This window comes from Bicyclus anynana, chromosome Z (assembly GCF_947172395.1).
Source record: "Bicyclus anynana chromosome Z, ilBicAnyn1.1, whole genome shotgun sequence".
Classification (NCBI taxonomy): domain Eukaryota; kingdom Metazoa; phylum Arthropoda; class Insecta; order Lepidoptera; family Nymphalidae; genus Bicyclus; species Bicyclus anynana.
The window spans coordinates 9087912-9115549 of record NC_069110.1 but is presented as its reverse complement, the minus strand read 5'-3'; the positions used below and the strand labels follow the sequence as shown (position 1 = coordinate 9115549).

At 35.6% G+C, this 27638-nt stretch overlaps 1 protein-coding gene across 2 annotated transcripts in view; it reads left to right on the top strand.

Annotated features, from left to right (window-relative positions):
• Nucleotides 1–27638, top strand: part of LOC112054725 (frequenin-1) — a 227718-nt gene that overhangs the window by 169052 nt on the left and 31028 nt on the right. The gene's annotated exons all lie outside the window — the stretch shown is intronic.

Here is a 27638-nt window from a genome sequence, read left to right as displayed (position 1 = left end):
ACTAAAATTGACAGCGCCTTACACAAATGGCAATGACGTTAGTTCCAGTTTTGACCACCGGGTCAGTAACGTTTGTGGCGCTATGATGAAACTATGATTAGAACAAAAAAAATACCGTGAGACTCACAATATTTTACATATTTTTTCGTATTCATTTGATAAAAGCTGAAGCTACTAGAAAAGGCACTTTACAGATGAATAATGTTGGCGTAAGGTATTGATTTTTCCCCCTTATGTTTCTGTTGAGCTCTCACGGTGCCCTCTTTCCAACGAAGGTTAAATTACGTTGGGGATGATTTTAGAAATGAACCTATGGTTTGTATCCTGTACACTTAGGTAGTTCGTTGCTTAAAGCGTTATAGACTACAAGCTCGTGGCAATAATTGATGGGTCATTTGAACCACCAGGAGACCCTTTTAATAAGATAATAACATCACATACAACATAATAACATGTTCATAATATAATAACATGCAGCAATTTACCGTTACTTGTATGCTCCCCAACTGAATGTTTTAGTGAGAACTCAAAAGTAGAGAAAGAACACTTGGGTACTATACGACTATTTTATATACTATTGGGTACTTGGGCATTATTACCATCAATATATTCGTGCAAAATAAAAAAAACACGTAATGCCGCAAAGGACTAAGCTTACCGAGGAAACCTTTCGAAAGGTGCACTATACCAGCTGTACTTTTGTATTCTCAACTGCACTTTTAAAAGTGACGACATAGTGCTGAATGGTATTATTTGTAACCCTAAATCTATCTAAAAAGTTTTGCTGGTGGATCAAATGACCCATCAATTTTTACCACGGGTCTGTGGTCTATTCATCCTGCATCACGCTAACGAAATGTTTTCACAGGAAAGGTATATAATGATGATTCGGAGTAATACGTTCGGAGGGTCCGTTTCTACGTTGTGAAGCAGTATGCAGAGGCTGTGCTAAACTCTGCCAACCTTGGTAAAGCAAGGACAAATAAACCTTAAAAAGTGCAGTGGTGACACACTGTCCGCGTGCTATTGCGCAAGGACGGTGGTTACAACACCCCAATCGTAGAAGATTTGACCTTCTTTTGTGTGTTTAATACAATACGAAACGAAGTCTCATCCTCGTAGTCGTATTCCCGTGAGAATATGGGGATATAAAGTGCCTTCAGAGGCGTTAAATTGTGAATTCACTAACCTCCTAACTCCGGGCTGAGAATATTTTGGAAGAGATGACAGCTCAATACCAGCAGGCTAATTCACTATCTTTAACGTATGCTAGTTGACATACACGAAATTGAGATTATATGTAAGAAATGTTATCCGGTGGTGGATATCTTAAATAGGTTGATAAGAAATACCAAAATAGTGAATAGGCCAGCAGGACTTGTGATCCAGAGCTCCATAGCCACTGGACCCAGTTTCAGGTTGATCTTTGCGAATGTTAGTTAGCCAAACACTTCACGAAATTATAAATAAATGCAACTTGTACCTATATACTTACGAGTATGGTATATTGATATAAAATATCTACATTTATAGAAAGCCTGTACACAATCATTAATATTGTCAACTTGTCTTATAAATATTAAGATCATATTTACGACTTACACCGTTACATGAACTATCAGTATTCGTATTCTGTGCCCACGATAGTTATATGTAGTATGGAGAAGGTAGATATATGAATATGGGGTAAGAGGGCGTTTGTATAAAGCATAGTTGCCCTTATGTAATAAACTAGTAAGCCCTCGAATTAGCTTCCAGCTTCACAATAATTCAAAAAAAGTAATTGTTATAATAATGTTATATTATAAGTTATAACCATTTTAAAGTTTGATAATGTCAACTATTTGAGCTACTTGACGCGTCTTCTAAGCAGATTCTGCCTTCCGAATTGGTGGTAGAGTCACGAGTATACACAAATAGATACATACTTTTCATACTTCGTCGCGTCTTTTTATGTGTCTGTTTGTTCACAAAAAACTCGATAAATAAATAAGTTTTACCTAATAGACAGAGTAAAGATAAAATAATCCATGAAGAGCTTTTATATACAAATATATTTAGTCAATATTTTATATGAATCGGTTGAAATATGACGATAATTATTGGAATATCAAAAACTCGGATTTTCATCCGAAACGACGCCTAACCCCTTCAAGATGTAACAAAATAATACATTCTTCTTTACATACGTACAAAAAAGTCTACGATGGCATATATCTATCTTTAAAGGGCAACTTACTATACCCTTACCTTTGAAAAATCGGTGTAAGTTTTCATTGATAAGATTACGCTAATCGTTATTGCAGACAAAGCCGCGTGCGTTCGCTAGTTGTCTATAAAAGGACATTCAACTCTGACACTCTGTCTTATCCTAACCATTCCAAACTAAATCTTAGTGCTCCTAAGGGAAGTCCTTCGAAATAGAGAGCTTAAACACATAGTTCGATCTCTCACTTTCTGTCGTTTGTATGGTCTTTTTTCTCGTAACAATTGGATTTTTTTACTTATAAACCTAGACAGTTCTAGGTTTATAAGTCGTGGTTATTAACCTATATTTGGCTCACTGCTGAGCTTGAGTCTCCTCTCAGAATGAGAGGGGTTAGGCCAACAGTCCACCACGCTGGCCCAATGTGGATTGGGAGACTTCACACACGCAGAGAATTAAGAAAATTCTCTGATATGCAGGTTTCCTCACGATATTTTCCTTCACCATTTGATATTTAATTTCTTAAAATGCACACAACTGAAAAGTTGAGGTTGAGGTGCATGCCCCCGACTGGATTCGAACCTACACATTGCAGATACACAGGACATATCCACTGGGCTATCACGGCTCTCACGGTTTATAAATGAATTCATTCAGTAATTTTTACATAGCGCTTTACTCTATTATTGCAGAATTATTTTGAATTATAAAGCAACATTGCAGAATAGCATTACTAATCGTAATTTGGCTTAGAAGAAACGAAAATATTAGAATACATACATTTTTTACATAATTTTCCCTATTCGTTAATAAAAAACACTACAGTTGACTAATGTTGTCGTCTAGTATTGATTTTTCCCCTCAAATTTATATTTTGAGCGTAACAATGCCCTCTTTCCACCGAAGGTTTAACTACGTAGGGGATCATTTTAGGAATGAACCTATGATTTGTATCCTGTACACTATTACCTCGTTTCTTGTTGCTAAACGATCCTACATCACGCTAACGAAGTGTTTTGACTGTAGAGGTATATATAAATGATTCAAAGTAATACGTTCGGGAGGTACGTTTTTACGATGTGAAGCAGTATTGCAGAGGCTGTGCTAAGCTCTGCCACCCTTAGATTACCAAGGGGAATTCGGTGCTTAATAATCAGTGGCATGTATTACACTGTCCGTGTGCTATTGCGCAAAGACGGTGGTTATCAGTTTCCCACTGGCAACAACACCATGTTCGCTAAGTGGGTTACTACACCCCAATCGTAAAAGATTTGACCTTCTTTTATATCTTACCAGAAGACGCAATTCTCCTTGGAATACGGAGATATAATATATAATACTGGCTGACGGCAAGCCTGAACGGTGACATTTTTACCTGTCTACACACCTGTCTATACACCTTTGTCTTGAATCACTTATCTTTTATTATAAACTGCATAAAAATCTGTTTAAAAAAAATGTCATCCGCATGAAATGACTTATGTTTAATGCAATGTAGGTGAAAATAGCATGAATATAATAATATACGACTAGCTTTTCATTGATAAAAAAATTATTAAAATCGGTTTAGCGAAAAACAAACTCACTTTTTTGGGGCGGGCTTAGGTAGAGTATATAACTTTGACAGTCAGTTATTAGTGAAACCAGCCACCAACTGAAAAGATTCTTTCGTAGGCCTAAAGGAGTAACAACACTTCAACTTCGGCCTGAGAATTTCTTTGAAGATATAAGAGCTCAATATTTCAAAATCAAAGTCACTCTAACCTCAGCAATCCGTAATTGGTGAGTCTCTGCATTCAACACGTAAATGATAAAACAGGACATTAGCAGTACCAGGTAGGTTGTCAAGGTCAATGTGTCATTTATTTTCAAAATTACCCTTTATCTCAGCCTTTCTTACTGTTTTATCAAGATCTACTACGTATTTTCAGTCGTAATTGACAGATTAAGAATTCTACAAAGCTATTGTCAGCTAACCTTAAGAAACCATTAATTACAAACGATTAACCCGATAAAGCCTCGTCTATAGACCGCCTGCACAAAGAAAACGCCTCCTTAGCGTCTGCGATTTTGTGGGATGGTCTATTAACCTTGTTTTACTAAATTTTGTTACAGGGTGATCTTTGCGAATATTAATTACTAGCTGACGTCACGCGGTTTCACCCGCGTGGTTCCCGTTCCCGTAGGGAAATGGGAATAATATAACCTATAGCCTTCCTCGATAAATGGGCTATTTAACACTGAAAGAATTTTTCAAATCGGACCAGTTCCTGAGATTAGCGCGTTCAATCAAACAAACGAACTCTTCAGCTTTATAATATTAGTAAAGATTGACGGCCTCTGTGGCGCAGTGGATCGTTGTGGATTTACAAGACGGAGATCCTGGGTTCGATCTCCAGCTAGGCTGATTGAGGTTTTCTTAATTGGTTCAGGTCTGGCCGATGGGTAACTTTGGCCGTGCCTAGTTCGCAATGTAGCGTTCCGGTACGATGTCATGTAGAACTTTCGGTTTCATCCTACTTCTAACAAGTTGGCCCACTTCCATTCGCCTTTTTTATATTTGTCGAACTGAACAACAAGCTGAGCCAAGCATAGAGCCAAATATTGCTACGAACATCTTGATAATTCTAGCAAACGCTCTATTCGATGTTTGCATTCCAAGCAAATCCGTCCTAGAATATACAGTTTTACATTTTTTCAGACGTCAGTCGTCCAAACGATAAATTTTACTGCTCCGACATAATGGGGATGCACCCTAAGTATTGTCAATATGATCTCATACATATTTTACGGAGGCAAATATTTAATTAAGAGACACCTTCTGTTAACGTTGTGTTCCAACCATCAATTTTATATACCTAATCTCTAGCGGACGCCTGCGACTTCGTCCATGTGATTCAGTTTTTCACAAATCTCGCGGGAACCATGCATTTTTTCGCGATAAAAAGTATGCATCCTATATGTTGCTCCTTAACCTCCTCTATCTTCTAGTGAAAGTGCAGTTAAAATCGGCTCTGCCCTTACATCGATTAGCCCGTACAAACAGGAAGACAGACACACAATTTTTAAATAGCTTTATTGTGGTATGCTATTTATATTATTACTATTTACATAGCAATAAGCACATGATAAAACACAATTATCTTGATATCGGAGCTAAGCCGGTTTCTTATTAATTTAAGCCGTTTCTGAAAGAACGACATGGAAGAATACTGAAAAACCTAAATCTTTATGATATTCATACATGGCTTGAATTAATACATCATCGGGTTAGCATCGCCTTCAAACTTATCAGTAGGTAATATGATAATGATAATGTAACATAATATGATCTTAATTTTCGCTTTTTAGTTAAGTCGGTACGTTTTATGTTTTCGAAGTCGTTTGTATTTTTTATTCATTTAATAATCAACTAATTATAATAAAAGAAGTATAATGAAAATAGATTTTTAAGCTAGTGCATAGCTTTTATCGCGGGCTTTGAGCGTGGCGACCGAATCAAGAAATTCCGTAACGAAATTAAACCTAACACCCAAGTTCATCAAGTTAATCATCGTGCATCAAGTTAATACATTTTGATGTTGCCATAGCGACTCAACTGGACAAGTAGTGTGAAACTAAGGAGCAAACTTATCAAACCAGAGTTCGATTCCAGCTCAGCGTAAAGATTTTATTATTTATTTATTATTATTTTTTTTTATTATTTTCTAAAGAAAAAAAAATGCTACATAAATAAAATAAATAAATAATTATAATTGCATAAGTTGATAAAAAATGCTATGCAATAGCTTCGCCGCGGCAGTCCCCGAGTGCCATACGTATTTTTTATTTGTATCCCTTTAATCACTATATAATTTATTATGAACCTTGGCAGCCAATTCTCATGCACTGGCCGTGGGTTAGCGTGTTACGCAAAGCAAAGAATACGTGTTTTGAGTGACGTACTCTTTAGGTGAACGGCAATGCCTTAACTAGAGTTGCCGATCTAGGCCAAAAAATGACCGCATCTGGCAATTCCACTTTCGCTCTCTTCCGAAATGACCGCACACTAACCCTATTAAGAATTTTGAACAGTACGGAAATTAAGGCGGTCATAGTCGTTGAAATTTAAATACATTTAGTCAAGTAGGCTTATATAGTTTATATTAAACACTTGCGAAACGTCAAGTTTGTCTGTAGTGACTCTACCATTTATATTTTATAGCCTAAATTTTATTATATAGTCTTAGTCTTTAAATTTTATCCATTTCTAATAATCTATTTTAATTTTAATTTCTAATAATTTATTTAAAGAACTTTTTTTAAAGCATATTTGCCATATCTTTTTAAATATGACCGATATACCCATTCCCCTCCAATTAATCAGAAAAGACTATAGTAGGAGTGGGTACGACAATAGCCGTAATAGGCCAGTGGATATGACCTCTGCCTCCGATTCCAGAGGGTGTGGTTTCGAATCTAGTCCGGGGCATGCACCTCCAACTTTTGAGTTGAGTGCATTTTAAGAAATTAAATATCACGTGCCTCAATCGGTGGTCTCATTCTTAGAGGAGACTCGAGCTCAGCAGTGAGCCGAATATGGGTTGATGACGAGGACGACAATAGACCAACAGGGCGGAGATCGAACCACCACCCCTCGGTGATGAATCCGCTCTTACTGTTGAGCTATTGTGGCTCAATATTGTGATACACACGAACAGAGTAACGGGCGTCCGCTAGTTAGTTTAATAAGATCAACACTCCAAACTAGCCCCGCCTACAGCAGCAAAGATGCGTGATCTCTGAAGAAAAATGTTTGCGTAACAGTTTAACTCATGTTACATTCCAATATTATATGCCATAGGATTCCACCGTTCCGAATAACATTTGTAATAAATTATTCAGACAAACACATTAATGAGCTAATTTAAATATATTTGAGACGTTAATTATAATTGTAATTAAGTGCTATATTTCTTGTAAATCTATTTATATATCTTGTAGACAAAGATTTTATACTATTACATATGTTTTCATTTCATTTAGTCGCATAGTGAACGAACGTTTAAACAAATAATATATAAATATTGTCTATAATGTCGAGTTGTGTATTCAGAAAGTGTAAAAACTATAATAAATAAAGGTTAAGAGTTTGATTGTTTGTTTGATTGAACGCGCTAATCTTACCTACGGGAACTGGGTAAAACCGCGCGGCGTCAGCTAGTGTATAATGTAAGTAAACGCAAAATTGTGTAGTTGTACCCTCAGTGGAGTATTCGGATTACTTTTAGCAGTGATTTTGTAGGCACATTACATGTTTATAATACAAAATGTTGTATGCTTGTAGACATACTTGGAGAGTTCACATTAAATCTTATTTATTTCAAATTTCACGAAACAAATGAAATATTAGTCATAGCATCAGTAACAGCTTAGAAAGGCACCGTATCAATACGAGCCGACCAGTATTCTTTGTACGAAACTCTATACTGCGAAGCACACTAATCGGAAACATTAAGTAATTGCCTCATCTCGAGACAAGATTACTGCGTGCATTTGCCTCGCTGCCGCAGAGTATACGCCTCGTTGTCGCCTTGCTTACGTCTCCCCATCTGCGCGCTTACGTCTCTCTGTACGGTCCGAGATCTGGTGGACTTTCTTGGGTAGGTATTTCAGGCAAGTTGTAAACTTCTACTACACCTCTCTTAAGCTACCTTTACACGGAATTGGAGAACTATCTGGGGAGTATTCGTTTTTTTACAATAAATGAGTACATACATCTTTTGAAGTATCTTCCTGTCTTTCTGTTTATACAGGCTAATCTGTGAAACGGCTGAACCAATTTTACCTTGACTTTCATTGATAGATAGAAGTTGAAGCAACATATACACTACTCTTTATTACGAAACGATTTTTATACGTAGTTCCTGCGGGATTTGTGAAAAACGCGTACAAAAATAAAATCAGGAAATACGCAACACGCTAAACGCTTGTATTTTAATGTGTAACTTATAAAAGAGGATTCCATTTTTTAAATAAATTTAAACTTCTTTAGTTAACACTCTTAAAATTTTAACGATCGGTCCGGCTCAATCCGCATTCCGACGAGCGTTTCATATTTCACTTTCATTCAATCAAGACTTTATAAGTACTTTACGAGTATATTTTAAGCCCGCTTAATGGGTTATTTAATTTTGTGTTAAGCGTGAAATTTATATATATAAAAGAAAGTCGGGTTTGTTACAACACTTGTAACTCTAGATTTGCTGGACCGATTGTCATTGTTTTTGATTGTCTCCGCCAAGAATAGCAGAATACAGCTTAAAAACAATGAAAATTGAATGAAAAATTCAAATGACAATGAAAAATGAATGAATAATTATAAAATATGAATAATTTTCCATAAATGTTACTTTAAACCTGTAAAACATTTATTGTCCATCCTGTCAAATACAGTTTGTAATGATTGACATTTATAGGTGCGTTCAGAAATACTGATAAATGATTAACATTTACGCTTGCGTTCATAAATTTATTTTGCTATTTCCGAAAACAATTTCTAAGATTTATTCTATAGGTTAACGAATGTGAAAATGTCTTTTTATGTTCTCTATGATTTTTCCAAGAAAACTAATTTAAATGGGTATAAAAATCAATAATTTTAGGGTAGGGGTAGCCGTGATAGTCACCTCCAACTTTTCAGTTGTGTGCATTTTAAGAAATTAAATATCACGTGTCTCGATCGGTGAAGGAAAACATCGTGAGGAAACCTGCATACCAGAGAATTATCTTAATTCTCTGCGTGTGTGAAGTCTGCCAATACACATTGGGCCAGCGTGGTGGACTATTGGCCTAACCCCTCTCATTCTGAGAGGAGACTCGAGCTCAGCAGTGAGCCGAATATGGGTTGATGACGAGAGGGTAGTGGTAGGAGTAGGGTAGTGTACATTAGTCAAAGCGAAGCTTGACCGGGTCCGCTAGTTTATAATATTATGATCGTATTGGTAAATTTTTAGCTGCCAATCACATTACTGTATTATATAGTACACTGTAAGTTAGATATTGTATAATAAATAGCTACTAATAGTCTGATTCAAATTAGTATAAAAAAAGTTCTCCTTTTCCTTTAAAAATTGTTGAGGTGTTCAATTCGATTCAGAATTGAATGCAGATAGTTTTAAAAAAAAATTATAAAGAATTAACTAAAAATAAAAAAGGAGTTCGGTTTTTGGCTATTAATTATCACTGGACTAAATAATATTATTAACGTTAGAGTTTGGCTAATGAAAGTAGAGACTGAAATCGCCCGCCAAATTTAAAAAATAATTTAAACTAATTTAAAAAACATGCGTTTTCATTATTTTCTTTAATTAATTTTTGTGTGTGGTACATTACTACATAAACTATAGGTATTAAACTCAGTTATTCCAATTGCACTATAATTTTGAGAATTTCCTCCGATTTTTTTTAAAGTAAAAAAATTGTAATCATATCACACTAATATCATAAAGGCGAAATTAGTTTGTGTGTGTATAAGTATGTTTGTTACTCCTTTGTGATTAAACTAATGAACCGATTTGGCTGATATTTAGGATGGAGGTAGGTTTTACTACTTATTACTTTTGATCAGGAAAAAAGTCACGACACGATCGAAACCGCGAACAGCTTTCGAAACTCATTGTTTTACGTAATGAATGCACTTTTTCAAACGTGAGTATGAGCTCATATTTGCAGTATATTCAATTTGTCATCGTCACAAACAAGTCAATCATTATTCTCGGCTCGGAATCGCTTCGCTTGGGAATGCGTTTTTCCACTTTCGGTTTGGTGAATTTACAAATGCCTTTACGGAACAGTTTTGATAACATTATGTAAGGTAGACATTCCGCATTGCCTATTTGATTCATCCAATGATATTTTATACTAGAGATAGGGCACTAGCGCATCAAAACTGAGGCGGATAAATGCGCATAATTGTCTTAATTTCATTTAGCCGCTTATTAAACAACGAAAGTTATTTAAACACATAAATATTGTCTACAATGTCGAGTTGTGTGTTTAGGAAGTGTAAAAACGATATATACAACATAAGTAAACACCAAATTCTGCATGTGTGCATTTAATTGAGATCACTTTTTGCGAAGATTTTGTAGGCACGTAACACTATAAAATAATCATTGGATTCGTCGTTATAGTATACTCCCGCACTGATGTAATTGTTTGTTTCGATACCATGAATTCTGTTTTGTCGGCGTTTCGGTGAATATTGAATTCTAGTGAAATTTGTAAATGACAAAATGCGTGTCACATGTGATCCCCAGGAATTCCGTATAATTCCTAGGAAACGTATAAAATATTGTTTCAGTTAATACACACAACTTAGTTATAATTTTGTATTTTCTTTTTTTTTATTTATTTATATTGTATGTTTAGGTAATTCATTTAGTTACTTTTAAATTAGTTTCGTTTTAGATAATGTAAATCTGGTAATGTATTTACATTACCAGATTGATTATGATTATCGTAAAGGAAATGGAGTATATACACACATATCATTTATTTTTCTTTTTCTTAATTCATTTTAATTTAATGTATGTGAATTAAAAAAAATATACAATTATCATGGGAAATGATTCATCATGATCATTAGCTAGGCTTAATTGGCCCATTTTTTCAAAAACCCAACTAATCTCTCCTTGCCATTATTCCACATGTAGGTACATGATTTGTATAGCTATGAGCATAAGTTACTTTAAGTTTGTATTCTTTCTCAAAAAAATGTTCACAAGATATTTAATTATAAGACCATTAAGCCGCATTCGTAATCAGGCTAAGTCGTAACAAAGATTCGAATACATGAAAGAACTCTAAAATAAAGTGGGAAGGGTTCTGAATTATTTATCGAGCGCGGGATCGCCCACACGAGTGAAACTGACCATTAGACCGGTTCCAAACAATGATAATTTTGTACTATAGATCGGTTACGTCCCTACAAAATCACCACAAAAAGTGATCCGAATAATACAAAAAAAACTGGCTACAAAACTGAGCGCACACATGCACAATTTTGTCTTTAATTCCATTATTTATTTTTGTGTATGTCGGCGAGTGATTTATTTGAACGGTTAGCAAAATCTACGTTAAATATTGTGATAATATTAGAATCAGGTTTTCATGGAATTGGGTTTTAGTTATTTACTGTTTAAATAAATAGGACTGTGAAAGATTGATCACGTGAGGCTCGTCCAATAGTATTGCGTTGAAATGGAGCGTAGGCGGTACGCTTTACGGAGTGGAGGCGCCCTGCCACTCTGTTGCCTGCTTGTTGATTGAAGTTCAGTGTAATCAAGTTCTTGGATTGGATAGTCGTCTTCCAATTGTTAAATTGTAATGTTGCAATGTTAAAATAGTGACAGTGTTTCAGAACTTCAGTGGGTGAGTTAATAGAAGTAAGGCCATTGCATTGTTAATTAATTAGCTGGGAGCCAATACCAGCAGAGAATGGGGAGTATTAGTTAACTGTGAAAGACGTCTTTAACCCAACTGGACTCAGTTACAATTCTGACATCCGCTGGTGGCTGACTCCTTGCCAAACGATAGTTAATCCTGGTTTACATTTGTTAGTATCAGCGCTGTACTTGATCAAGTGTAATTTGAGGGTAGACCTGTATTTGAAAGTTAAGTGACCGATTCGGTGATGATTGATAGTGTCACTTTGTGTATCTGCCATCCTTGATACGTAAAGCTTCTCCGTTAACAGAAGTAGTATTAAGTCTGCTCCGCCGAAATATATATAGTTTTTACACTTCCTGAACACACTCGACATTGTAGATGATATTTAGGTACTATTTGTATAAATAACGTTCATTGTTGACCACAACACTAACATCGAGATGTGGAAATTTCCTCTTTTGATTCATGACCTAGTACATCTAACAGTATTTACCATCATTGGTTCCAAAGGATCGCGTCATTCCATTGTGTACATTTGATTACACAAGAGAAGCTCGGCTATAGTATACAAATCACCAAATAAATCTAAGTTTGGAGAGGAATCAAGATTTTCGCTTTTCATGGTTTCCGTTTTGTCAATAGATCTTCGTTTTACCATTTACAAATGTCCATTTTCATATTTAACAGCCTTGAGGTAATCTGCAATATATTTTTGGAAATGGACTGAATTGTAGGTTTGTTTTTTATGAATTTATATACATATACATTTTTTATACGTAATTTTCCGTTGAATTTCATAACTTTCAATAATGATTATTTAACTGCATTAACAATGTTATATATGTTTTAGCATCTTTTTTGTGTTTTAGAATGATAAAAGTGTTTATGTTATGTTTGGTTAAATTGATGAATTATGCAGGTATTATAATAATAATAATATATAACCTACACTAATTATATATACTATATACACATATTATATATTATTCCTTAATTAAAATAAATGTAACTGAAATTAAGATATGCGATGTATAGTATACAACAGTACCTATGCAAATTATTTTCGATTTTATACGTTTTTTGAACTTTTATTATCTAGCACTTTTTTGATTTGTAAGTAAATTGATAAGTAGATCTTGAAAATGATATTATCTTAATCTTAATAAACGTCAAGTAGGTAGACTGTTAATTAGATATACCAGAAGTCAGTAATAGACCTCTCTTATTACTGTAATCAGAAAGGCCGGCCATGGAAGGCCATAATCAACACAAAAGCACAGGCAATCCGAGCGAAAACGACCTTCAGGAATGAAGATAACGATCTAGATTTAGAAGGCATATTAAAAGATTTACAAGATAAGTAAGAACTAAAGCTTTACAAAATGTACGTCAATTGTTTGTTGTTTCTGTTAACTTGTAACTTGTAGGTATATGAAAATATGTTTTTAAATCTATAATAAAACATTATCTATATATAATAAAACAATCTATAACAAAACAGTCACGTAATTTACTGAGTGTCATGTTAACACTTTATTCTCACGGGAACAAGAACTACGCGGTCGAAACCGCGAGAAGTCCGCTATAGTTACAGATAATTTTATTTCAGGGACAGTATTAGCAGGAAAGGTAAGAATATTTTATACCTCAAACAGTCGAATTGTGTTATATATTTAGCCTTCATCCAGCGAATCCCTGCGAATCGGGGAACACTGCGCTTTCTATTGCGGGATCGCCATTCTAGCACCTTGGGACCCCAACGTCCATCGGCTCTTCGAATTATGTGTCCCGTCCATTGCCACTTCGCGACTCATTGATTGAATAATATTATTCACAAACAGTTCTGAATGATATAATCTCCATACTCTGTTAAATCCGTCGTCCTAACATAGTCTTACCAAACTATACAAAACGGTTACTTTTGTTAAAACTAGTTTATATGATAATATATTCACCTCTTATAATAATACCATATCGCATTTCAAGACACCATTCTAATGTATTACGACATTACTAGTAAACATACCTATTACAAAACAAAATCAACCGCTACGTCGGTGTGTTTTTTTTTATTCTTTACAAGTTAGCCCTTGACTACAGTATCACCTAATGGTAAGTGATGATGCAATGTAACATGGAAGCGGTCTAACTCCTCAAAAGAAGGAGAATGAAAATCCATACCCCTTTCTTCTCACGACATCGTACGGAACGCTAAATCGCTTGGCGGTACGCCTTTCCCGGTAGGGTGATAACTAGCCACGGCCGAAGCCTCCCACCAGCCAGACCTGGACTAATTAAGAAAGCCTCAAGCGGCCCAGCCGAGACCTCCGCCTTGTAAATCTATCGCGCATACCACTGCGCCACGAAGGACGTCCATAATATATATTTGTATGACTGAATGTTTAGGATAAACTTGAAAAATACTTACTAATAGCTGCAGATATACGTTAACACGCCATCTGACCAGGTAGATGACGACTGGGATGAATTTACTCCCCATATACCTCTCATAATAGCCCAGTGTATTCTTGCCCTTGCCTTCATTTCGGAGGACGTACAAATTCTAATCCGATTCGGGATATACTTCCAACTTTTCAGTTATGTGCATCATAAGATCTATCGTGACAAATATCTATCTACATACCTGACAATTTTCTAAAGACTCTTCGTTTGTGAAGTCTGCTAATCCGATTTGCCTAATCCCTCTCATTCTGAGAGAAGACTCGTGAATATGGTTTAATAATGACGCTAAACCTGCCTATACAAATTTTCACTCGAAAAAAATTAATAATTTAGGGTCACAGGTGACCATAATTCAGACAGCTATTTTGACCTTGAGAGCACTACTCATAATTTGACATTCACGCTGAATCACGGCGCGCGCCACACGCACTGCAAAAACTGCGCAATGTCTATGTCATGGTTCAAGTCATAAATTATGTCATTCTTTATAATTTCCAGGTGTCAATTTCAGGTGAAGTAATTTAAACTTTAACTGCCCTGTTAGATGTAATTTAAACTTTAACTCCCTGTGTAATTTAAACTTTAACTCCCTGACTTTTGTTATGTAACCACCTGCATCCAGCGAATCCCTACGACTCGCCATTCCTGTATTTTGGGACCCCACGTCCATCGGCTCTTCAAACTATGTGCCCCGCCCATTGCCACTTCAGCTTCGCAACTCGTTGAGCTATGTCGGTGACTTTGGTTCTTCTGCGGATCTCCTCATATCTGATTCGATCACGCATACATACTCCACATAGCTCGTTCTATCGCCCGCTGTGTGACTTTGAGCCTTCTTATTTCAATTAGTTAGCGACCAAGTCTCGGAACCATAGGTCATCACTGGCAACACGCACTGTTCGAAGACTTTTGTCTTCAGGCACTGAGGAATTTCGGATGAAAAGATGTCGCGAAGTTTTCCGAAATGTTATATATCTGCAGAAATAAGCATAGTGGTGGTACTTCCTCGTACATCCTCTGTCACAAAAAGCTTTACTAATTATATTAAACCACAACCTTTCATAATGTTCTCTTGTATTATATTGTTGTGAAGAAGTCTACTTAATGTACTCATTATAAAAACTAAAATTAATTATAAATTTAATATTACATGGGCTTTCATTCTTATAAACATTTTGCCCCAAAGTTATCAACGTTTTTTATTCATTACAAGTTAGCCCTTGACTACAATCTAGCCTGATGGTAAATGATGATGCAATCTAAGATGGAAGCGAACTAACTTGTTAGGAGGGGGACGAACATCCACACTCCTTTTGGTTTCTACACGACATCGTACCGGAACGATTTACGCTTGGCGGTATGTCTTCGCCGGTAAGCTGGTTACTAGCCACGGCCGAAGCCTCCCACCAGCCAATTAAGAAAACCTCAATAGACCCAGCCGGGGATCGAACCCAGGACCTCCGTCTTGTAAGTACACCACTTATGTCATCGTTTTAAATTTTCAACATTTTGCAGAGAGAGAAATGTTGTCCCAAAACAATATCCGTTGAAGTAATTACCTTTCACAATAGTGCTGTAAACGTAACTTCTGACTTTATCTATTTCATCTACCACTCGTGAAATACTCGTACAAGTGAGAATTATAAATTGAATTGCAGTGTGCATCGGTGTCCGAACGATTCGCTACGTAAAGATATAAATTCCCTTTCACTTGCGACATCCAAATTAGCGCATCAAACTATTCGATGGCTTCGATATATTGTTAAGGCTGAGGCACACGTTTGGAATACCAATTATTTAAAATTCATGAATAAATAGAACCTATCTAGCTTAGTTCCTTGTAAGTATCTTCTTAGAGGTTGATTCTAGAAGACAAGACAGCTGGTAAACAAACGGCACAAGAAATCCTCCGCTGACACCCAGGTGTAAATCATCTATTTGGATGGATGATGTCAAGGTGTGGACCATGATTAACACCATTTCACAGGACTGAAAGAGTTTTCTCCATCTGAGCACCAAACATCAATTTGAGGAATGTACCCAATGAAGATGATGATGATCTTTTCTGGACAAGGCATGTTTGAGTTATAGTTATAATTTCTTAAATTTGGTCATCTCCTACAGATATTCTACTAAAGATACACAAATTTTCTTGAAAAGTGTCTGATATCCAGGGCTCGCCCGTCCATACGGCGAACGGAGCAGTCGCTCCAGGCGCCAAATCCTACAGAGCGCCTAAATCATGCCTAAATGACAAGCCAACCGTAGACGGTACTGTGCCTGATTTTCAATTGGTCACCCCAGAGTATGATCAAGATCTTCGCGTTCCATTTTTACTTTACACTCATAATTTGGTATAGGTATCTGCATATTATTAGGAGCAAACAGGAGGCGCCATAATTGGATCTCGCTCCATTTTAAAATTTACTTCGGGCTGGCGCTGCTGGTATCTATTGGCTATTATAATGATAAATATGATATCTTTATTATTGTACGTCTAATAATATAAATAATCCTACGTCCCATGTAAACTAAGCCTTAAGTTTTAACAGCTGCAATTTGTACCTACCTTTAAAATGAAGGTGGTCGGTCAATTTACTAAAACCATATCTTAATATCTCCGATCTACATTGCGCAGTAGTTTATTATATACATTACAATATGTCTGGGCAACCGAGCCGTCTTTTTGTGGTAACACCGTGACTTTGATAAGGATGGTATTATGAAATGCTTCTAAAAGACTACAAGCCCATGGATAAAATTAACCTGTGAAATGAACCAACGTGAAACCCCCTTAGAAGGCTGTTACTATATCAGAAAATAACTTTGAGCATTATGCCGTCATTTCTAAGTGGTGCATTTCGATAATAGTAGGGGAGCCCGGGATGCTAAATTTGCAGTTACTCGAGCGTCATTGAGACCGATTACATTTGGTAGATTAAATTATAGGAAGAATGGTTATTTACTTTTTCCGCTTTTAGCGGTGGAAGAAAAAACTACAGACTTTAAAAACAATTTTTATTACTTTGGCTTACTGAATTTGTAAGAAAATTTTAGCGATTAATTAGGAGATTATTTCCTTAAAAATAAGTAAAAAATTAATCGCACTCGTACCTCGAGCACTAAAATATAAGGGTTTAATTTTGTAACTTTGAAACCCTCCCATTCCATTACGTTACGCTCAAATCGTCAGATTTTCGAAATGTGCAGTTTTTAGCTATCAACTCACCTACCTTATCTTAATCTGACGTGCTGGTTGAGTATTTATGAAGTTAGTTTTTTTTTGGTTGCCCTAAATGTACCCACCAATATTAAGGGCTCATACTCGGTGGAGGTACTCGACAAAGTGTAAGGTATAGTCCCTTATGTTTATCTGCCGCGCTCGAGTAACTGCAAAAATCCCCTCTTCGGCTCCTCTACTATAATTATTTATTTACACAAAATATATTAACTGTTTGGACGGTATAACTAGTATGCATTATTGTTCGTGTTACATAATATTTTGAACATGATGCCGTACATTTTACATATTACCTTTTATCATATGGGTGTAGGGATAGGGTTGTGATCCTTTGCTTTAGACCCCTGTGCTGAAAATATGTACGGCGTTTACGGATAAAGTATCTGTATATGTGTACAAAAGGAATTAAACAAGTGCCGTACAAAATATAGATATTACAATATATACAATATTTACATAAATGACCTATGTAGGTATTTGCATGTTGCATTTTCAAACATGAACTACAAAGGAGTGGTACCTATCCTGTTGTATGTGCCAAGTTTCTTTAGTTTATTTGCAAATACTACTTTATTGCGAATGACTTTGGCACGTGTTAATAATAATTAACACGTGCCAAAGTCGTAAAGAAAATTATTAGCTATAAATATATACCGTACCAATTAGCTAAAAGCTGTAGTTACAGTATAATATTTTAAATTTTGCGCTCGTCTTAGTTGATCTTTTGAGATCCAAACTCCTTTTAATAATACACGTACACACAGTTGTGACAACATATTCCACGTTAATGTGTTATTGTAAATATCATTGTTTCAGAAAATATAAATTGAACTTTAGCAATTAAGAAACATCTAATAAATCTTGCCGAAGCGCAATAATTAAATCCTAGTTCTGTATCGTTAAACAGATCTAAAACACTCCAACAATATATAAAGATTGTGTTGTTATCAGAGCGGTCATAATTATATTCTGTAACATTAAGTCATAGCTAAACCGTTCTCTACCTACATAAGTAAGCGTAAGATCTATGTTATGTACAATAAATATTCGTAATACTAGTTCGAAAACTTCATTATATGAACCGAGAGGTAGATAGATAAATATATTCTTGTCGTATAAATAACCTTCATAATCATAATTAACAATCTACTGCTGGACGTCTACTGCTGGACATAGGCCTCTTGCATGGACTTCCAAACACAACGGTCTCGAGCCGTCAGCATCCAGCTGCTCCCTGCAACCCGCTTGATGTCCTCGGTCCACCTAGTGAGAAGTCGACCAACACTGCGCTTTCCGGTGCAGGGTCGCCATTCCAGCACATTAGGACCCCAACGTCAATCGGCTCTTCGAAATAAGTGGCAAATTGACCCGACACTATACCGAAGATCTCGGACGTCAGCCTATACGAGATTAGTATGGTTCTCAAAAAACTTGAGAATAACAAACACCACGTGACGACGGAATCACAGCAAATCTCCTGAAAGCGGATGGAAAACCGATACTTAAGGTCCTTCAGCAATTGTTCAATTTCATAACTCACGAAGGCACAACAACCGAGGCGAGGCACAAGAAAAATTCTTAGGCTTTTGGGTAGAGGTGTTTAAGTGTCCGTAGAACTTTTCGTCCTCACTCAAGATCTCTGGTTTGGAAGAAATGAGATTCCTCTGATCGGTCACACATCTACTGTCTTCGTCCAATAGACAAACTAACTTTTATCCCTCGAAACACAGGATTTCCGCGGGGTCTGTAAAAAACAGAATTTTTAGCGTGTGAAGTTGCGAATAGTCTGCAAGTAAATAAAAAATACATTATAAAGAATTTAGATTCTTTTAAAATGTTAAGTATATGTAGTTTATTTATAAGTAAAATAACCATTATGTTAAAGAATGGGCTAATCATAGGCAATTGAGAAGCATGCTTTGCCAAGCATGGCTTTAATAAAGCATACGATTTATCAATATTATTCTTGTTACTCAAAACTATATTTAAAGATAATTATATCCAAGCTAAAACTGATTTATTAATAGACTAATATATAGCTGTTTGATCATTATTTCATTCAATAATGATAAATATGTGGATAAAATAATAGGTATATTGGTTTAAGCCTCATTAATAAATTGTGTAACTGAGTAACTAATTTATGTTTTTTTTTTATTTTGTTATTTCTTTTAATTTATAAAATTACAAAGTAATTATTAAAATTATTATAAGTATTACAAAGTATTATAATTAACTACCTCAATATATAGGTACATAATTTATACATAAACGGTGACAGAAAACATCGTGAGGGAACCTGCATACCAGAGAATTTTCTTAATTCTCTGCGTGAGTGAAGTCTGCTAATGCGCATTAGACCAGTATGGTAGACTATTGGCCTAACCCCTCTCATACTGAGAGGAGACTCGAGCTCAGCAGTGAGCCGATGGGTTGATCAAACGAATGTATACCTTACCTTACCTTATCAGCCGAAAGACGTCCACTGCTGGACATAGGCATCTTGCATGGACCTCCAAGCACAACGATATCGAGCCGCCAGCATCCAGAGGCTCCCTACAACCCGCTTGATATCCTCGGTCCACCTAGTGGGGGGTCGACCAACACTGCGCTTTCCGGTGCGCGGAAGCACCCTGGAACCTCAACGTCCATCGGCTCTTGGAACTATGTGGCCTGCCCATTGCCACTTCAGCTTCGGGACTCGCTGAGCTATGTTAGTGACTGGTTCGTCTGCGGATCTCCTCATTCCTGATTCGATCGCGCAGAAAAACTCCAAGCATGGCTCGCTCCATCGCCCGCTGAGTGACTTTGAGCCTTATATTCAAATATACAAAGATTATTTTTGTACATTTGAATAGAAAAATTTGACGGTTATATTCATATAGAGTAGTGAAAGTATTATTTGTATTATGTATATGAGGTCACCCTAGCCGCTCCCACTTAAAATGAGCCGACGTGTTCTTTTATGTTTGCGCCCCATTTTTCATCCATTTCCTCTCTAGCCCACACACCTAAATTTCTGTCCTTGCAACTAAGGAAACCATTTATGTTTATTAAAATTTACGAATGTATTCTTTTTATTTTAACAATTGAATTTCATAAATTCTTGAATCACATATTTTACATACATTACTTTTACATATGACTTATGCACAAATTTTCATAACTATAACTTTAAAAATTATTAACTTTCTATACAATTTTACAACCACTTTTTCACCCCCTGTCTTTGGTATTTTAAGGACAAAAAGTAGCCTATCTTTTTAAAAGGTAACAGAGAGACAGACTTACTTTCTCATATTATAATATATAAGTAAAATATAGTAGTATTGGAAAGATGGACAGGGAAAATATGGATAAATTAGACCTTGGAGCAGAACATAGGGAACTTTTATAACAGAAAAATTATGGGAAATCAATGGTTTCACGAGATTTGTGAAAGAGAATAGCACGCGAACGAAGTAGAAGTTTAAAAATGTAACGCTAGCATCATTTGACCGCGTCGACGTTCGACATGAACTCCGACGTGGTCAGATTTTATTATTATTTTTTGTGAGATATGTAGTTATAAAAACACACACTGGTGAAAACAGTCAATTTGTTCACAGGTAGCGCCTGTGAACAATTAATAAACTGTTTCGCACCAGAGTGTGTTCTTATAACTGCATATCTCACGAATGTCCAACGGAGAGCCGGTTCGCTTATAGTCTTCAGAAACACAAAACGTGAGCGCGGTTTCATTTCCAAAAGCGCCATCTAGTATGCATGCCTGCACTAATTTTGTTTGTATAAATGTATGAATGTAATATTGTTTATTAATTCATAATATCTTCAAAGCCGCTAAACGCATTTAAATAATAAACATAATAATTCCGTAACATTTATCTTAATACCCCAGTATTCTTAGACTGGTGACGTTTAAAAAGCCAACATGACGACTGTGAGACGGTATAGTCTAAACAACTTGATATGAGTATAATAAAAACCACCGGTGTGCATTGTATTCGTCCACCGAGGGTTCCCTACTAATTGTAGGATTTTTGTTTGACCTTGTTGGTTGATTATGATATAAACACGATTATTGATATATTATATGTTAATAATCATATATATAATAATGTATTTTGATTTCCTTAAGAGTATGAAATGTACTGCTGTATCTTTTGGTTGCAGTAACTGAGGGGTTTTTTTTTAGTTTAAGGCTTAGGTTAGGTTAAGGTTAAGTGTAGGCTTGAGTAAGGTCTTAACTTCAACTCGATCCCTCCATGCTTTCACGAGATTCATGATCTTGATAGAGAGATGGACAACAAAGCGTAAATAAGCGTAAAAGATAAGCAAATACCATCAAAAACAAACCTTGTGAAAAACCAAGCCCCACAAGTTCGTATAATTTTTGGAAGACAATTTCTGTTGAGTAGTGCTGGCAATAAACTAGGATATTATTATTTACAATTGTTTAAAACCTTACAATTTTCTTTACTTTTACTTCATGTGTGAAGATGGTAGGTAATCCAATATACTCTATATAATTTGTAATAAACTGTTATGCCCTAAATTGTGTATGTTTTTTTTTAATAAAGGAAAAGACCGAAGAAACACTGTATAGTAAATTGATCGTGTTTATAACTCACTCTCATAAAGAGTTGCCGCACGCACTATTCGTTTATTCTAGGACAATAGCCCAATAAATTTATTATTCATTGTTCTGGCGTTCACCCCTCTCGTTCTGCTGGCTGCCGTTTATGCAATCCCTCTGAGAATTAACAAGGTACTTTCTCCTTCTCGCTCGCAAAGTCCTGTGAAGCGAGAAAAAATAGCTAATCCGATCGGAAAACACGAGGCGCCTGAGAAATCAAGAGGCTACGTTGCCGTCGTTACGTTGCTATGATGTAGGTTTAGGAATTGTCTGAGAGTATGTAAGGCTTGCAAGAATATTTGCCATATTATTTTAAATATTCACCCATTCCTCCCCAAGTCCCAACTACTCGAAAAAGACTGTGTTAGGAGTGACTACTACTATGGTCCAGCAGGCAGAGATCCAGTGACAAACCCATACTGCATTGGAGCCGCGTGGTTGGTAAGCTAAGCTGAGCTCCATATATATAGAGCTACCCACCTTACGTTATCCCTGGTGAACATAGGCTATATTTTATCCCCGTATTCCCCCACAGAAACGGAAAACACGCGGCTGTAACCGCGTGGTGTCTGCTAATTTTAAAATTAAAATTTTCTTCAGAAGTAAAATTACTTTAACAGAAAACGAATATATCTTTTTGATCCCTAAAATTTTCAATGAAATTAGTTCGACCTTTGCGCAGCCTATTCAAATACACTATCAAAAGGGAAAACATAACTTATGAGAGTAATAAGTAATATATACAAGGCATCATTCATATAAGTATATTAAAATGTATCACAGACAAACATTTCAATATTTTTTTTAATTCATTAATGACTTTCTCGTTACGTTAAAAGCTGAATTAATTCTTCAATTTAAAGAGTCAATTAACAAAAGTTATTTAACTTTCTTTTCACTTATCAAACAATCACATTAACGCCGACATTGGTCAGTAGATTCTGATGCAGCCTGATATATCATGTTAATATAGGTACCTACTTAATGTTGCTATCACTTTATTGACATGTAATCAATCTTATATTCTTTTGACATTCGATCACTATATAATATATACCTCATGTTAAAGTAACATGTGATCGATAGATAATAAAAAAAACATAATATATTTAGACATGCTTCTTAATTGCTTCTAAATAAAAGAAATCGATTAATAAATAATATGTATGTATTTTTGCCACTTCTGCGTACCTACACAATAATGCGGGCTACAGACCAGCAGTTTATACTGCACAGTCGAACTGTTTAGTTGAGACGTTCGTGTGTATGCAAAACTGAGAACTGAGAACTGTATACTCCATGGTGTATACAATGTTGTTTAACTTTTACAAAAGACTGTCGATGTTTCACAGCTGCCAGACGTCCCGTGGCGGCTCATATTTCTCTAATGATTTTAATAAAACTGCAATGCCAACACTGCGCAGTTCAAACTGAGGGTCTGTAGCTCGCATAACGTGTTCAATGGTTTGATACGCTGTCTAACCAAACTCTTCAAGTGGACCCCCAAACCTTACTTAAGGACGTACCTAAGTGATACCACGTTATGTGGAACGAATTGAGTGAATGAAAATGGTCGATGACGTCAATCGCTATAGGATATAATCCTGCGATGAGCTTAATGATCTCAGGGTACGAAATGTCAAAATGTTATGAAATCACTACATATTTAAGAGCTTGTATAAATATGTAGCGATTGTACTCGTAATGTAGAGCGTAGATTGACCATGTAATACAAGTCTACCATACTGGTGCCTATCAATTATCTACGAATACATCAACAAACTTGAAAATGTTAAATCTTTAAAAAAATATTATCTTTTTAATAGTTAAATAATAATTATATAACATTTTACAATAATATTAAAACTACGTACATATCTATATTAACTACGTATTATAAAAATAAATAAGGAAATATACTAAATTCGTCCGAATCGATGTTCATTGGTAAAGTGCACAGAAGGCTGGTATTGCCACGTATTATGGTAATACTAATCCTCTGGCCTAAATATAGGCCTTCTGGTCACGGGAGGCGACGAAAACGCTCTAAAAATACATATATCTGCACTTAAATAATAACCCCACACAAATAGTTCAAACAGTCACCATTTCACAATTACATCAATTTGGGAACTTTGGTAATTGCCTCAAACGAAACCTTTGATCGGACCATTAATTTAACGATGATACTCTGATAACGTAATCTACAATTAAAACTTGGGTAGATATAATTTGTTGATACAACACGATACAAATTACAGCGTGCCAGTTTACGATGTTAAAATTATTTGCATATTTAAATGGGTTTATCTGTTTAAGTTGTTGTTTGGGCAATACCACGGTTGGTGAAACATAGAAAATAATAAAATCATTTATTATGTAATAAAATAATATTATAATTATAAAAAATCCAAACGAAAGACAACCTTCACCGACGCAGACTAATTCAGTAACTTTAACTTAATTTATGTTTGTTGACTTAAACGAAATTGAAATTCTTTGTAACAAATGTCATTCGATCCATGATCCCAGTCTCGCTAGTTTAGGAAAGATGAAACTTTTAGTATCGGTAGTATAACATAGAAAGAAATTGATACTCGCCAAGCTGAAGCGGAGAGGTAGGAGGTATCAAAGTTGGAACTTACAATTTAAACTATCGCGGTTGTTGTTGCTGTTGAAAAGTTAAATAAAAATTAATTAATTATAGATTTAATTTAATTTAATTTTAATTTATAGATTAAAAAAGTCTTAAAATATGCTGTAATTTTTAGGCAATTGATGGTGCAAGATGGGTTTAAACTCCAAATATGTACAAACATATGATAGACAGGTCGACCGTTTTTAAATAGGGTGATAATGATATAAGTGGGTAATTGGTAATACAGAATTACACGGTAAGTATAATACAAATAGGAAACGAGCGAGAGATTAAACTGATTCCAATGAAGTTCACCGATTCAATTTATTGGATTTATACGCACAACAGAACTTTTAAATCGATATTGAACAATAAAACTCGTTACTTTTGCTCCACTAAATCTATCTGCAGGGCATTTCTTTCAAGACAGTGCAGCGATGCAAAGAACCGTCTACAACATAAGTGGCCCCGAAGTATCTTTTCTTTCTAACGTTGATCGCACACAGTCAAAACTCGGAGGCAATCTCATGAGACCTCCGACTAATGGGTCACGACGCTTATGGAGGTCAAGTTTTCTTTTAAGCTGTGCTAACCAAGTGACACGGAGCTCGGCTTGGTCCATTTATCCCTTACTTTATTGAAACACTATCAGTAGCCCACTATTCATTGGCTTGGATACCGTACACGGGGGAATTTAGGAAAACGGGAACATCGGGATCCGTTCTTTTTCCGTGGCCTTTTCCGCACACGACCGTTTTACGTAGGCCCTCCAGTGCTGGTCTCCGCAGCTGAAGTCACTCCAGCCACCCGAGCTTGCTCTAGAAGCTTAGCAGGCCGCCCAGTTCTGTGTCCAGTCAGCCTCTGTGATTCTACAGAGGCGGAGTAGGCGGTGATGTATTCTTTACAAGTTAGCAATTGACTAAGTGATGATGCATTCTAAGATGAAAGCGGGCTAACTTTTTAGGAGGAGGATGAAAATACACACTTATTTTGGTTTCTACACGACATCGTACCGGAACGTTAAATTGCTTTGGCGTCTTTGCCGGTAGGGTGGTAACTAGTCACAACCGAAGACCACCAGCCGTTATAGATAGCCGATGTTTCTTCTTCCCCTATGCATGATCTGCACAGATGACTGGATAGGGATAAAACGTAGCCTATTTAGTTTCCAGACTGTAATCTAGCTCTGTGCTAAGTTTCACATAAATCCATTCAGCCGATCATGAGATATAAATACTGTAACTAACCCTACTTTTGCTTATATATAGATAGATAATTGTCTAGATAGGTTATAATTTAATCTAAGTAATTACCAATATCAGATTAATTATATATCCTTGCTGAATGAGGTCGAGTCTTGACCCTTTCGATTAGGCGAGATTAGAGGATCAGCGATGACCTAAATTCAACGTACTTCCAAAAAAACCTTATTTCCACGTATTTATTGTACTGCTATCGTAATTCATTGCCAAATCTGGGCCAATTGCTGTTTTTCTCATCGGTATAATACTATACGTTCTATGTACATATTAATATAACTCAAGTATTTATGATCAGAAGCTAAGGTTAATCTTTTAAGAACCCTACAATGACCCCTTTTTAATTAACTTTGTCTGTGGTTTCTAATAAATTGTTAAGGATGCCTAATTGTACACATACACCCGATTAACAATGTTTTTTAATCTCAACTTTAGTAATATTCCAATATATACGTAAATAGATATTTATTAATTAGAACCTCAATAAATAAATATCGATTGATGTATTTAATTCATAAATTAAATTATATTTTAAACGTTTTATACTTTAACATATTTGACACTTTTTTAACAAGCTTATTTATTTATTTAATTAGCTTCACTTGTAATTATGTGTGGAGGATTTATGAAGTCAAACAATTCTTAACACTATGTATGTAAGAAAATCTTGGAATCTTAATTTGACCCACTTCCCGGTCTTCGATTAGGATGAAATTTTGCACACGCTCTGAGTTCTGATGACAGTGCATGAATGTAACTTAAAAAATAATGCCTTCCACATAGAAAAAAAAAACATACATACAGCCGAACGTAGAACATCCTTCTTTTTGGAAGCAGATCATTATCGAATTAAAAAGAAAGATGTTTAGAGATGATCTATATCAATAACCTTAGTCGCTTCAAGTTACTGTTATTGTCACCGCACGTGGTTGGCCGTTGTTTCACATTTCAATAGCTACTGCTCGTTGATGTAACGCAACTTCCGCCCTGGCATCATCTTTAATACAAGTAACCTGAGAAGGGAAATCCGATATACTCGTACAAGTAGATACTACTGTAATATAATCGTACTTCCACTCACTAAAGGTGTATGACACCTCGTTTTACGACTTGTTATTATTAATAATCATTATTAGGTTATTTTATATTTATTTAAATGTAAGTAAGGTTATTAATCAGTCATCCGATTGTTATTTTTGGTACTTTTTTCAATGATAGTGCTTTTGTAGTATTTCAGTTTATGTGCGTTGTTTGTCATTGAATTGATTCCTTTTACAAATTGTTTATATAGCACAACTTCAAAGGAAAATAAAGAAATGGTTCAAAAAATTGATACATCTGACGCGGTGACCTATATATGTGTAATCAGGTTTAAAGTGTTAAGGTTTGAAAAAATACAGACCTTTGCCAGATCAAAATAACTAAATGTTTACGAGATAATAAAGGCACTGGAAATTTATTTTTGGTTAATCTTAACCGACTTAAAAAAGGAGGAGGTTTCTCAACCGTCCGTACATATACTATATATATTTATGTGTGTTCTCATATAACTTCGTGTACTTATGGACAGATTCTGATAATTTTTATTTTGTTGGAAAGGAGATATTCCGAGGGTAGAATCATGATAAGCATATCAGAATCTGATGATAGGGTCCTGGATGATAAATCAAACTTCATAAATAATAATATATGGCACGAAGAGGAAATATAAAATACTATGTACGAGTACGGTGCAATTTTACTAATTCTATCGCTACTTTACT